Below are 12500 nucleotides of genomic sequence, written 5' to 3' on the forward strand. Positions count from 1 at the left end.
ACTCTGGGACAAGCCCCTGTCAGGGGGACTTGCACCGTCGCAAACACCCGAGAACGTCGCCTCCCATACACCACATTTCCCGACCGCCTGCAAGGACGGGGGATTCGGTGCTGGGCTCGGTCCCGTTTCGCTCGCAGCTACTCGGGGAATCCCTGTTGGTTTCTTTTCCTCCGCTTAGTGATATGCTTAAATTCAGCGGGTTGTCTCGCCTGATCTGAGGTCGACAGCGGATACATTCGCTTCCATCAACTTCCTGCACGACCGCGTGCGCTCGCCCTACCAAGTGCGCCCGCAACCCTGTACAGGGCCACTTCTTCACAAGGCTGGCAATCGGCTTCCCCGCTGCACGCGTGCGGCGCACAACCGGTGTGACGTGGAAGTGACGGGACACGTTCGTAAACCCATCGCGAACCGAGTACGACGCCCTACCAAGTGCGCCCGCAACCCTGTACAGGGTCACATCTTCACAAGGCTGGCAAGCGGCATTCCGCTGCGCGCGTGCGTCGTCCGAGCAGTTGCGTGATAAACGACCGTGTCGAAAGCCCAAACACCGCCGAGGCCAGTCGCCGCCGCCGCAAGGGCAGCCACGCAGCCTGGCGAGAGGCATCGTCTCGTGTAGCGTCGCCCCCGCCCCAACTGGAGTGGCCCAGTTTTTTGAACGGGACGGGAACTGCGAAGCACTTAGACCGACGGCGGACTACGACGAGAACGCCTTAAGCTTCGCCAACGTTTCGCCAACTCGTGCGGGAGACTTTTTCCGCTTCGCGGCAAGTCGTCGCGCCGTGCTCTCCGCATCAACCGCGTACGCAGCGAACCGCAAACGTCGGGCGCAGCCTCCTCACCTCCCTGCGCTTTGCGCGCGAACGTTCCCTGTTCGCGCGGCAAAGCCTGGAGGAGGCACGGCCCCGCAGCGTGTTCGAGCGCCCGGTCTACGGGACACCCTGCTTACTTCGAGGGCAACAAGCGCAACGCAAGGCTGCGATCTCGCGCACTTTGCGCACGGCTGGAGAAGCTTTGCTGGCCGGCTTTCGCTCCTCGTGTTTACCGTGCGTTAAAGTTGCGCGTCCGTGGCTCTCGCAGCTCTTGCGCGCCCGGTCGCAGAGAGGAGTACGCAACCTCGACCGCACTTTCCCTGCAGGCTTCCTTCCGACTCGAAGTCCTGCGGCGGTCTCAACGAGGTGCCACATCCTCAATGCAGTCGGTCGCCCCCGTTTCGGTTGGGCTCTGGCACGACGGTCGCCACCGTCTCGCCCTTGAGTGGCCGCTGTTGGCGCTCGCTGTGAGGTGTTCAGCGTGCTGTCCGTGTTGCCGACGCGGTCAAAACGAGTCGACGGCTCACGTTCCCTTGTGCGCCGAAGGCTCTCTTGATATGTGATCCGACCCTCAGACAGACGAAGCCAAGGGAAGACCCAAGGCCGCAATGTGCGTTCAAAGAATCAGTGCTCAGTGTGTCCTGCAATTCACACCAAGTCTCGCAGCTGGCTGCGTTCTTCATCGACCCGAGAACCGAGTGATCCACCGCTTAGAGTCGTGAAAAAGTGTTTGTTCAATTCCGTACAGTCAAAACCAAACGTTTCTGGCACTCGGCCAAACAGTGGCCAAGAAGGGCGCTTTTCAGCGCACGCTTGGACTCCAAAACTCTGCCGCGCCTTTTTCGGCTGCCGCAAATCGAGCAAACGGTGTGTTTCGGACGGCGTTTCGCTTTCGCTACTTGCGAGTGCTTTCGTGGTCCACCCCTCTATAAATACTCGGGAGGCGTCGAAGCCGGTTCTCCAAGCCGGACCCGTAGGTATCGTTGTGTGCTCGCTCTCATTTGCCCGCCTAACCAGAAAATGCCTGCGGTACACCCATTTGGATAAGAGTGCACGCAGATGCGGGCCTCGACGGCTACACATTTCCTCGGGCGGCCGCCTCCCGGCCTCCGTGGAGCGCGGGATGCACGGTCCCATCGACAAGCCTCTCCCGTTTTTACCGTGGCGTCGCGGTTCACCACGGCAGGCGGGTCGGTCTCCTCCGCATAAAAAGGGGGACCCCCGCTTTTTGTTCCACGAAATCGCACAAGCTTTTTTCGCATCCACGGTTTGCCACCGCACACCAAAATGCCGATCCGGCTGCCTACTTTAGCCAACAGGTGGAGCCAGGCGCGCCGTACTTGCGCGGCACTTCCCACGTCCACCGAAGTCGGTGCCAAGGACCACTTTCGGCGCCGGAGCCGCGTACGAGCCTACTCGAGGCGGAAGAACGAAGCCAGCAAGGGCCTGGCCGCAAGTGCGTTCAATTGTCGGGACGTCCAAGTCCCTCGTTCTTCCGTGCTTCCTCTTTCGGCAAGTCGTTGCGGCACCTTCCCAAAGCGCGCAGACCCGCTAATCGCGACGAGCGCGACGTGGCCGTGCCGCCTTTCCCTCGGCAGCAAGCAAAACGCCTGGCAACGTCGACGCTCCCCTAACCGCGATCTCGCACCGTGTTTCGTGTGGCGAATTCAAAAGCCGGCCGGCGCTGCTGCAACCATTACGGTCGGTACGCATACGCCGCGGAGGGCGGGACGGTCATCGGAGCGTGCGGTTCCTCCATCGAGTACTGCGCACCTCGGCCGTCGCATCGCCGTGCCATGACCGGCCGCGCGTCAACGCGAACCGGTGCCAGCGAGATCCCTCGCCTGCAAGAACCGACCGGCAGCCTCCGTCACCCGAGGACGCGGAGGCGCTTGCCGCGGACGGCGGGACGGTATGCACTGGTGCACAGCGGACCCGTCACATCGCCAGTTCCTTGACCGACCGCCGACGCTTGTGCCGTTCCTCTCGTACTTGGCAGTCGCCGCGCGATTGTCGGGTCTCGTTCTTGCACGCTCGAACGGTCGGGAGGGCACTCGGCTGGCGTTTCGGGAACGCGCAGCCTCGCCTTCTACCGACGTAACCACGACTCGCCGTTCGCGCTCCGCCGCTCCTGTTTACAGTACTAGGCGGTCCCGCAGCGGTCGGGTCGCGCATTTCGAGCGCTTCGAGCCACGGTGCAGTGGCGGGTCGAAAGCCGACCTATGAGTGCGTTGCGCCGTTTGTACCCGCGTCCGCCACCTGGCCGACCGTCCAAGGTCGCGGTGTTGGCGTCCGCTGGGCGCAACAATTTGTCACGGGGTGCCGCTCCACATTCAGGCAGCCCCGTGGGGAAAAGCCGACCCCGCGTCCAAACGGGGTCAGCGGCAGAAAGTGTCGGGCGCAGACGCAGCTGAGGCGCTCACCCTTCACAATCCGTTAATGATCCTTCCGCAGGTTCACCTACGGAAACCTTGTTACGACTTTTACTTCCTCTAAATGATCAAGTTTGGTCATCTTTCCAACAGACCGGCGCAACCGAAAGGCCGCGCCGGACATCGGTCCGAAGACCTCACTAAATCATTCAATCGGTAGTAGCGACGGGCGGTGTGTACAAAGGGCAGGGACGTAATCAACGCGAGCTTATGACTCGCGCTTACTGGGAATTCCTCGTTCAAGGGGAACAATTGCAAGCCCCCTATCCCAATCACGAAAGAAGTTCCACGGGTTACCCAGTCTTTTCAGACAGGGATAAAGACACGCTGCTTCCTTCAGTGTAGCGCGCGTGCGGCCCCGGACATCTAAGGGCATCACAGACCTGTTATTGCTCTGTTTCGTGCGGCTAGGAGCCGCTTGTCCCTCTAAGAAGGTTGTAAGGTGCTGGGAACCCCGCACCTATTTAATAGGCTAGAGTCTCGTTCGTTATCGGAATTAACCAGACAAATCGCTCCACCAACTAAGAACGGCCATGCACCACCATCCACCGAATCAAGAAAGAGCTCTCAATCTGTCAATCTTCCCAGTGTCCGGGCCGGGTAAGTTTTCCCGTGTTGAGTCAAATTAAGCCGCAGGCTCCACTCCTGGTGGTGCCCTTCCGTCAATTCCTTTAAGTTTCAGCTTTGCAACCATACTTCCCCCGGAACCCAAATACTTTGGTTTCCCGGAAGCTGCCCGCCGAGTCATTTGAGTAACTCAGGCGGATCGCTGGTTGGCATCGTTTATGGTCAGAACTAGGGCGGTATCTGATCGCCTTCGAACCTCTGACTTTCGTTCTTGATCAATGAAAACATTCTTGGCAAATGCTTTCGCAGTAGTTCGTCTTGCGACGGTCCAAGAATTTCACCTCTAGCGCCGCAATACGAATGCCCCCGTCCGTCCCTCTTAATCATTACCTCGTATTCCAAAAACCAACAGAACAGAAACGAGGTCTTGTTCTATTATTCCATGCAAGTTTATTCAGGCGACTCGCCTGCGTTGAGCACTCTAATTTTTTCAAAGTAAAAGCACCGGCCATCTCGAGGCACACAATGAAGTGCACCAAGAAAGAACCGGCATGATGTTCAGTCCGAGCCGTCGCATCGGGTAGATGCACTACTCGTCTGGAACTGAGATCCAACTACGAGCTTTTTAACCGCAGCAGCTTTAGTATACGCTATTGGAGCTGGAATTACCGCGGCTGCTGGCACCAGACTTGCCCTCCAATTGATCCTCGTTAAAGGATTTAGAGTGTACTCATTTCAATTACGGGGCCTCAAAAGAGTCCCGTATTGTTATTTTTCGTCACTACCTCCCCGTGCCGGGAGTGGGTAATTTGCGCGCCTGCTGCCTTCCTTGGATGTGGTAGCCGTTTCTCAGGCTCCCTCTCCGGAATCGAACCCTGATTCTCCGTTACCCGTAACAACCATGGTAAGCAAGTAACCTACCATCGAAAGTTGATAAGGCAGACACTTGAAAGAAACGTCGCCGGCTCGTGGCCATGCGATCAGCACAAAGTTATCCAGAGTCACCACACAATACGGGCCGAAACCCGATCGATCTTGGTCTAATAAAAGCACCCGTTACCCAAAGGGCTCCAGGCTCACTGCATGTATTAGCTCTAGAATTGCCACAGTTATCCAAGTAGGAAGAAACGATCTAAGGAACCATAACTGATTTAATGAGCCATTCGCGGTTTCGCCTTATTTCGGCATGTACTTAGACATGCATGGCTTAATCTTTGAGACAAGCATATGATTACTGGCAGGATCAACCAGGTAATCGTTCGACTGCGCGTCCGTCCTCGCCTTCGGCGGGCCGGACGCAGTCTGTGTGCGGCGGAGGCCACCTTCAGGCGCCCCAACACGCTTATTTTGCACTCCGAGATGACGGCGTTCGAGCTCGCTACGGCACAACCTTCCCGAAAGACGAGTGGGAGCCGTGCGGCAAGAAGCACGTTCATGCTCGCTCTTTTTCGTTGCATCGACTCGGTCGCGCCGTGCGGGTTGCCCAAGCCCGCTGCACTGTCGGTGGACCGGCCGGAACTAGCAACGGAGCCGAGACTGCAAAGCCGCCAGACGACGGGTCACGCCCGCGTCTTCGGCGCTTTCGCATCTGAATCGCCCGAGGACGACACGGAACACACCTCGATATCGTGGTAAAACGGCACCGTCCGACAACCAGCCCCTAACGCATCAAGCGGATGAGGCTGCAGACGACTGCCGTGGATTCCCCTGGAGCAGACCCGAGGACACGCTTGACGAGGCCGAAGCCCGCCGCATATCAGACACCCGGTCGCTTTCGCGTACGCCGCTCACGAGAACCCCCACATAATAGCAGCGATAAGTACCCAGACCTCCTTGGGCACTAATACGAGCGTACTCGAGAAAATTTCACCGCGGGTGTGCCCCGAAACGTGTGGCACGTTGAGCGTGCCACAAGTCTACGTCGCTCTCAAACCCGCCGAGGTCGTAGAATTTGCGACCCTACTCACGAAATTCCCACCGAGGATACGGCCGCAAACGTACCGCACCTTGGGTAGGCCACGAGTTTGTGCAACACTACGCTGACGGCACAGCACCGAGGTCGTGCGCGCACGCACGGGAAAATTCCGCCGCGGTTTCTGCCGAAAACGTGAGGCACCACGACTCTCCGCAAGTTCGCGTCGACTGCGAAAGACCGAAGTCGTGAACGACGTGTCCGCTACTCGCCGCCGACACGCTGGACACCAAACGTACAACGACTCGACGGCGTCGTAGAGGCCCACGACGCGGTTTTCCTTAACGACGTCTCGGCGTGGCACCGACAGGTTAGAACGGCCGACCAACGTTCCCTGTCCGCCGTTCGGCTCAGTCGAAGGGCTCGGCGACTTCGGCAACGCTGCGAAGCCGCACGGTGACGCACGCCATGTCCCCATTTTTTTTTTTTTTCTTTCTGCGTCTGCCGGGGTGCCCCTATAATAGCAGCGATAAGCACCCAGACCGCCGTGGGTCGCTCGCCCCGGCTGACGTGGTTTTTCGTACTCCTGCGGCGGTCGCCGTCAAGCACGTCCAAATACGCTACTTTCGTGGGCGCATTCACGCTCTTTCGCTTCGCCGGAGTGCCAGCACTCACTCTGCCAAAAACGGCGAACATCCGAGCGGCGGTTCCCACTTTTGCGTCGGCGTCGCAAACCCCGCCCCGGCAGACGAGGTTTGCCGTACTCGTGCGACGGTGGCCGGCGGGCACGTCGAAAGACGCCGATATCGTGCGCGAATTGGCGCACCTTGGCTTCACCGGAGTGCCGCCACTGACTCCTCCAAAAACGGCGAAGATCCGAGCGGCGCTTCCCACTTTCGCATCGGCGTCCCGAACTCCGCCCCGGCTGACGCGGTTTACCGTACTCGTGCGACGGTCGCCGGCGAGCACGTGGAAAGACGCCGATATCGTGCCCGAATCGGCTCCGTTCGGCTTCGCCGGAGTGCCAGCACTGGCTCGGCGAAAGACGACGAACATCCGAGCGACGGTTCTCACTATTGCGTACGCGTCGCAAACCCCGCCCCGGCAGACGCACTTTGCCGTACTCGTGCGACGGTCGCCGGCGAGCACGTAGAAAGACGCCGATATCGTGCCGGAATCGGCCCCGTTTGGCTTCGCCGGAGTGCCAGCACTCACTCGGCCACAAACGGCGAACATCCGAGCGGCGGTTCCCACTTAGCCGTCGGCGTCCCGAACTCCGCCCCGGCAGACGCGGTTGCCGAGCTCGTGCGACTAGCGACCGCGAAGCCGTCTCGCGACGCCGCTTTCGTGCGCGGCTCCCACTGCGACCTGGGTCACCCGAGGTCGACGAGCAAGAAAGAATGTCGAAAAAAAATTTTTTTTTTTTTGCGTCTGCCGGGGTGCCCCTATAATAGCAGCGATAAGCACCCAGACCGCCATGGGTCGCTCGCCCCGGCTGACGTGGTTTTTCGTTTTCCTGCGGTGGTCGTCGTCAAGCACGTCCAAACACGCCACTTTCGTGGGCGCATTCGCGCTCTTTCGCTTCGCCGGAGTGCCAGCACTCACTCTGCCAAAAACGGCGAACATCCTAGTGGCGGTTCCCACTTTTGCGTCGGCGTCGCCAACCCCGCCCCGGCATACGCGGTTTGCCGTACTCGTGCGGCGGTGGCCGGCGGGCACGTCGAAAGACACCGATATCGTGCGCGAGTCGATGCTTCTTGGTCTCGCAGGAGGGCCGCCACTCACTCCTGCAAAAACGGCGAAGATCCGAGCGGCGCTTCCCACTTTTTCGTCGGCATCGCAAACCTCGCCCCGGCAGACGCGCTTTGCCGTACTCGTGCGACGGTCGCCGGCGAGCACGTCGAAATACGCCGATATCGTGCCCGAATCGGCCCCGTTTCGCTTCGCCGGAGTGCCAGCACTCACTCGGCCAAAAACGGCGAACATCCGAGCAGCGGTACCCACTTAGCCGTCGGCATCCCGAACTCCGCGCCGGCTGACGCGGTTGCCGAGCTCGTGCGACTAGCGACCGCGAACGCGTCTCGCGACGCCGCTTTCGTGCGCGGCTCCCATTGCGACCTGGGTTACCCGAGCTCGACCAGCAAAAAAGAAGGTCGAAAAAAAATTTTTTTTTTCTGCGTCTGCCGGGGTGCCCCTATAATAGCAGCGATAAGCACCCAGACCGCCGTGGGTCGCTCGCCCCGGCTGACGTGGTTTTTCGTACTCCTGCAGCGGTCGCCGTCAAGCACGTCCAAATACGCCACTTTCGTGGGCGCTTTCGCGCTCTTTCGCGTCGCCGGTGTGCCAGCACTCACTCTGCCAAAAACGGCGAACATCCTAGTGGCGGTTCCCACTTTTGCGTCGGCGTCGCCAACCCCGCCCCGGCATACGCGGTTTGCCGTACTCGTGCGGCGGTGGCCGGCGGGCACGTCGAAAGACACCGATATCGTGCGCGAGTCGATGCTTCTTGGTCTCGCAGGAGGGCCGCCACTCACTCCTGCAAAAACGGCGAAGATCCGAGCGGCGCTTCCCACTTTTTCGTCGGCATCGCAAACCTCGCCCCGGCAGACGCGCTTTGCCGTACTCGTGCGACGGTCGCCGGCGAGCACGTCGAAATACGCCGATATCGTGCCCGAATCGGCCCCGTTTCGCTTCGCCGGAGTGCCAGCACTCACTCGGCCAAAAACGGCGAACATCCGAGCAGCGGTACCCACTTAGCCGTCGGCATCCCGAACTCCGCGCCGGCTGACGCGGTTGCCGAGCTCGTGCGACTAGCGACCGCGAACGCGTCTCGCGACGCCGCTTTCGTGCGCGGCTCCCATTGCGACCTGGGTTACCCGAGCTCGACCAGCAAAAAAGAAGGTCGAAAAAAAATTTTTTTTTTCTGCGTCTGCCGGGGTGCCCCTATAATAGCAGCGATAAGCACCCAGACCGCCGTGGGTCGCTCGCCCCGGCTGACGTGGTTTTTCGTACTCCTGCAGCGGTCGCCGTCAAGCACGTCCAAATACGCCACTTTCGTGGGCGCTTTCGCGCTCTTTCGCGTCGCCGGTGTGCCAGCACTCACTCTGCCAAAAACGGCGAACATCCTAGTGGCGGTTCCCACTTTTGCGTCGGCGTCGCCAACCCCGCCCCGGCATACGCGGTTTGCCGTACTCGTGCGGCGGTGGCCGGCGGGCACGTCGAAAGACACCGATATCGTGCGCGAGTCGATGCTTCTTGGTCTCGCAGGAGGGCCGCCACTCACTCCTGCAAAAACGGCGAAGATCCGAGCGGCGCTTCCCACTTTTTCGTCGGCATCGCAAACCTCGCCCCGGCAGACGCGCTTTGCCGTACTCGTGCGACGGTCGCCGGCGAGCACGTCGAAATACGCCGATATCGTGCCCGAATCGGCCCCGTTTCGCTTCGCCGGAGTGCCAGCACTCACTCGGCCAAAAACGGCGAACATCCGAGCAGCGGTACCCACTTAGCCGTCGGCATCCCGAACTCCGCGCCGGCTGACGCGGTTGCCGAGCTCGTGCGACTAGCGACCGCGAACGCGTCTCGCGACGCCGCTTTCGTGCGCGGCTCCCATTGCGACCTGGGTTACCCGAGCTCGACCAGCAAAAAAGAAGGTCGAAAAAAAATTTTTTTTTTCTGCGTCTGCCGGGGTGCCCCTATAATAGCAGCGATAAGCACCCAGACCGCCGTGGGTCGCTCGCCCCGGCTGACGTGGTTTTTCGTACTCCTGCAGCGGTCGCCGTCAAGCACGTCCAAATACGCCACTTTCGTGGGCGCTTTCGCGCTCTTTCGCGTCGCCGGTGTGCCAGCACTCACTCTGCCAAAAACGGCCAACATCCGAGCGGCGGTTCCCACTTTTGCGTCGGCGTCGTAAACCCCGCCCCGGCAGACGCGGTTTGCCCTACTCGTTCGACGGTCGCCGGCGAGTGCGTCGAAAGACGCCGATATCGTGCGCTAATTGGCGCTCCTTGGCTTCTCCGGAGTGCCGCCACTCACTCCTCCAAAAACGGCGAAGATCCGAGCGGCGTTCTCCACTTTCGCATCGGCGTCCCGAACTCCGCCCGGGCTGACGCGGTTTACCGTACTCGTGCGACGGTCGCCGCCGGGCACGTCGAAAGACGCCGATATCGTGCCGTAATCGGCCCCGTTTGGCTTCGCCCGAGTGCCAGCACTCACTCGGCCAAAAACGGCGAACATCCGAGCAGCGTTTCCCACTTTCGCATCGGCGTCCCGAAGCCCGCCCCGGCAGACGCGGTTTGCCCTACTCGAGCGACGTTCGCCGGCGATCACGTCGAAAGGCGCCGAATTCGTGCACGAATCGATGCTTCTTGGTCTCGCAGGAGGGCCGCCACTCACTCCTGCAAAAACGGCGAAGATCCGAGTTGCGCTTCCCACTTTTTCGTCGGCGTCCCGAACTACGCCCCGGCTGACGCGGTTTACCGTACTCGTGCGACGGTCGCCGGCGAGCACGTGGAAAGACGCCGATATCGTGCCCGAATCGGCTCCGTTCGGCTTCGCCGGAGTGCCAGCACTGGCTCGGCGAAAGACGACGAACATCCGAGCGACGGTTCTCACTATTGCGTACGCGTCGCAAACCCCGCCCCGGCAGACGCACTTTGCCGTACTCGTGCGACGGTCGCCGGCGAGCACGTAGAAAGACGCCGATATCGTGCCGGAATCGGCCCCGTTTGGCTTCGCCGGAGTGCCAGCACTCACTCGGCCACAAACGGCGAACATCCGAGCGGCGGTTCCCACTTAGCCGTCGGCGTCCCGAACTCCGCCCCGGCTGACGCGGTTTACCGTACTCGTGCGACGGTCGCCGGCGGGCACTTCAAAATACGCCGATTTCGTGGGCGCATTCACGCTGTTTCGCTTCCCCGGAGTGCCAACACTCACTCTGCCGAAAGCGGCGATCATCCGAGCGGCGGTTCCCACTTTTGCGTCGGCTTCGCAAACGGCGCCCCGGCAGACGCGCTCGTGCGACGTACTCGTGCGACGGTCGCCGGCGAGCACGTAGAAAGACGCCGATATCGTGCTCGAATCGACCCCGTTTCGCTTCGCCGGAGTGCTGCCAGTCACGGCGCAGAAAACGGCGAACAAGTGTTTTTTTTTTTTCCTAGAATTTGTGTTATAGAAGGCACATTTGATATCGGACGATAATTTTCAACTTTATCACGCGCACCGATTTTCGTGTAGAGGTTTGCAAGTTTATGGGAATTTCTCCACTTGGAATAATGCGATTTAGTAGTACTACGAGAACTTCATGGATGTACTCAAGGGTACGGGGCAAGTCAGTTACGTCAACACCTGCAGATTTTTTACACTTCAAACTGAAAATTGTTGGTTGTGAGTCCTCGTGTGATATTAAAGGCCGATTCGCTAACACATAGAACAAAGAAAGAAAGGAAGAAAAAACGCCCGCGCTCGCTCAAAAAACCTGGGTTCGCAACAAGTGGCAACAACAAGCAACCGAGCGAGTGCGCCAAAACCCGTGGCGGCCGAACAAACGCGAAGTCCCAACCGCGTCAGCCGGGGCGGCACGGGACAGGAAAAATCACTTCAGCCGGGGCGGCGGGGCACCGAATAAACCTCGTCACCTCGTCGCAGGATAAAAGAGGAAACAAAAAGTCTAAACAGCGTCTGCTGGAGCGAATGCGTAATAAAACAACAACAACAACAAAAAAAAACACCCGCGCTCAAGAAGTCTGCAATCCTCACAAAAGGCGACTGTGACCGAGCAGCGTCAGCCGGGGCCGTGCGGAAACGGAAAAACCGCGACTACCGGGGCGTCGAGGCACCGAAAAATCCACTTCAGCCGCGGCGAAAAAAAAAAACAAAAAGAAAGACGGAGGGGGGGGGGGAACCACGTCTGCCGGGGCGAAGGAAAAAAAAAAACGCGTCTGCCGGGGCGAGCCCGGGTGCGGCACCACCGGGAAAACTGTGGCAAACAGACATGGCGATCGAGTGAGTGGGCCGCCAGCCAGGCTCAGCCAAAAAGTGCAAAGTCCGAACTGCGTCAGCCGGGGCGGCAAAAACCGCGTCAGCCGGGGCGGCGCAAAAAACCGCGTCTGCCGGGGCGGCACGAAACCGCGTCAGCCGGGGCGGGGCGAAAACTGCGTCAGCCGGGGCGAAAGAAAAAAAAAACGCGTCTGCCGGGGCAAGCCCGGGTGCGGCACCACCGGGAAAACTGTGGCAAACAGACATGGCGATCGAGTGAGTGGGCCGCCAGCCAGGCACAGCCGAAAAGTGCAAAGTCCGAACCGTGTCAGCCGGGGCGACGCAAAAACCGCGTCAGTCGGGGCGGCGCGAAAACCGCGTCAGCCGGGGCGGCACGAAACCGCGTCAGCCGGGGCGGCGCGAAAACTGCGTCAGCCGGGGCGGCGCGAAAACCTCGTCAGCCGGGGCGAGCGAAAAGGGGGGGGGGGGGAACCACGTCTGCCGGGGCGAAAGAAAAAAAAAACGCGTCTGCCGGGGCGAGCCCGGGTGCGGCACCACCGGGAAGACTGTGGCAAACAGACATGGCGATCGAGTGAGTGGGCCGCCAGCCAGGCTCAGCCCAAAAAGTGCTAAGTCCGAACTGCGTCAGCCGGGGCGGCAAAAACCGCGTCAGCCGGGGCGGCGCGAAAACCGCGTCTGCCGGGGCGGCGCGAAAACTGCGTCAGCCGGGGCGAGCCCGGGTGCGGCACCACCGGGAAAACTGTGGCTAACAGACATGGCGATCGAGTGAGTGGGCCACCAGCC

The 12500-nt window shown here is 60.4% G+C and overlaps 3 non-coding genes across 3 annotated transcripts in view; all 3 read right to left on the reverse strand.

The window, feature by feature from the left end:
* Positions 1-223, reverse strand: part of LOC142790641 (large subunit ribosomal RNA) — a 3958-nt gene extending 3735 nt beyond the window's left edge. Inside the window, exon 1 of the ribosomal RNA XR_012889670.1 lies at positions 1-223. This exon is cut by the window's left edge and continues 3735 nt beyond it. This is a non-coding gene — a ribosomal RNA (large subunit ribosomal RNA).
* A 1154-nt stretch (positions 224-1377) lies between these two features.
* On the reverse strand, positions 1378-1530 carry LOC142790673 (5.8S ribosomal RNA). Its single transcript, XR_012889686.1, has one exon. It is a non-coding gene; the product is annotated as a 5.8S ribosomal RNA (ribosomal RNA).
* Positions 1531-3249: 1719 nt separating this feature from the next.
* LOC142790619 (small subunit ribosomal RNA) lies at positions 3250-5065 on the reverse strand. Its single transcript, XR_012889649.1, has one exon. It is a non-coding gene; the product is annotated as a small subunit ribosomal RNA (ribosomal RNA).
* Positions 5066-12500: the final 7435 nt, after the last annotated feature.

This window comes from Rhipicephalus microplus, unplaced genomic scaffold, assembly GCF_043290135.1.
Source record: "Rhipicephalus microplus isolate Deutch F79 unplaced genomic scaffold, USDA_Rmic scaffold_117, whole genome shotgun sequence".
In the NCBI taxonomy this organism is placed as follows: Eukaryota; Metazoa; Arthropoda; class Arachnida; order Ixodida; family Ixodidae; genus Rhipicephalus; species Rhipicephalus microplus.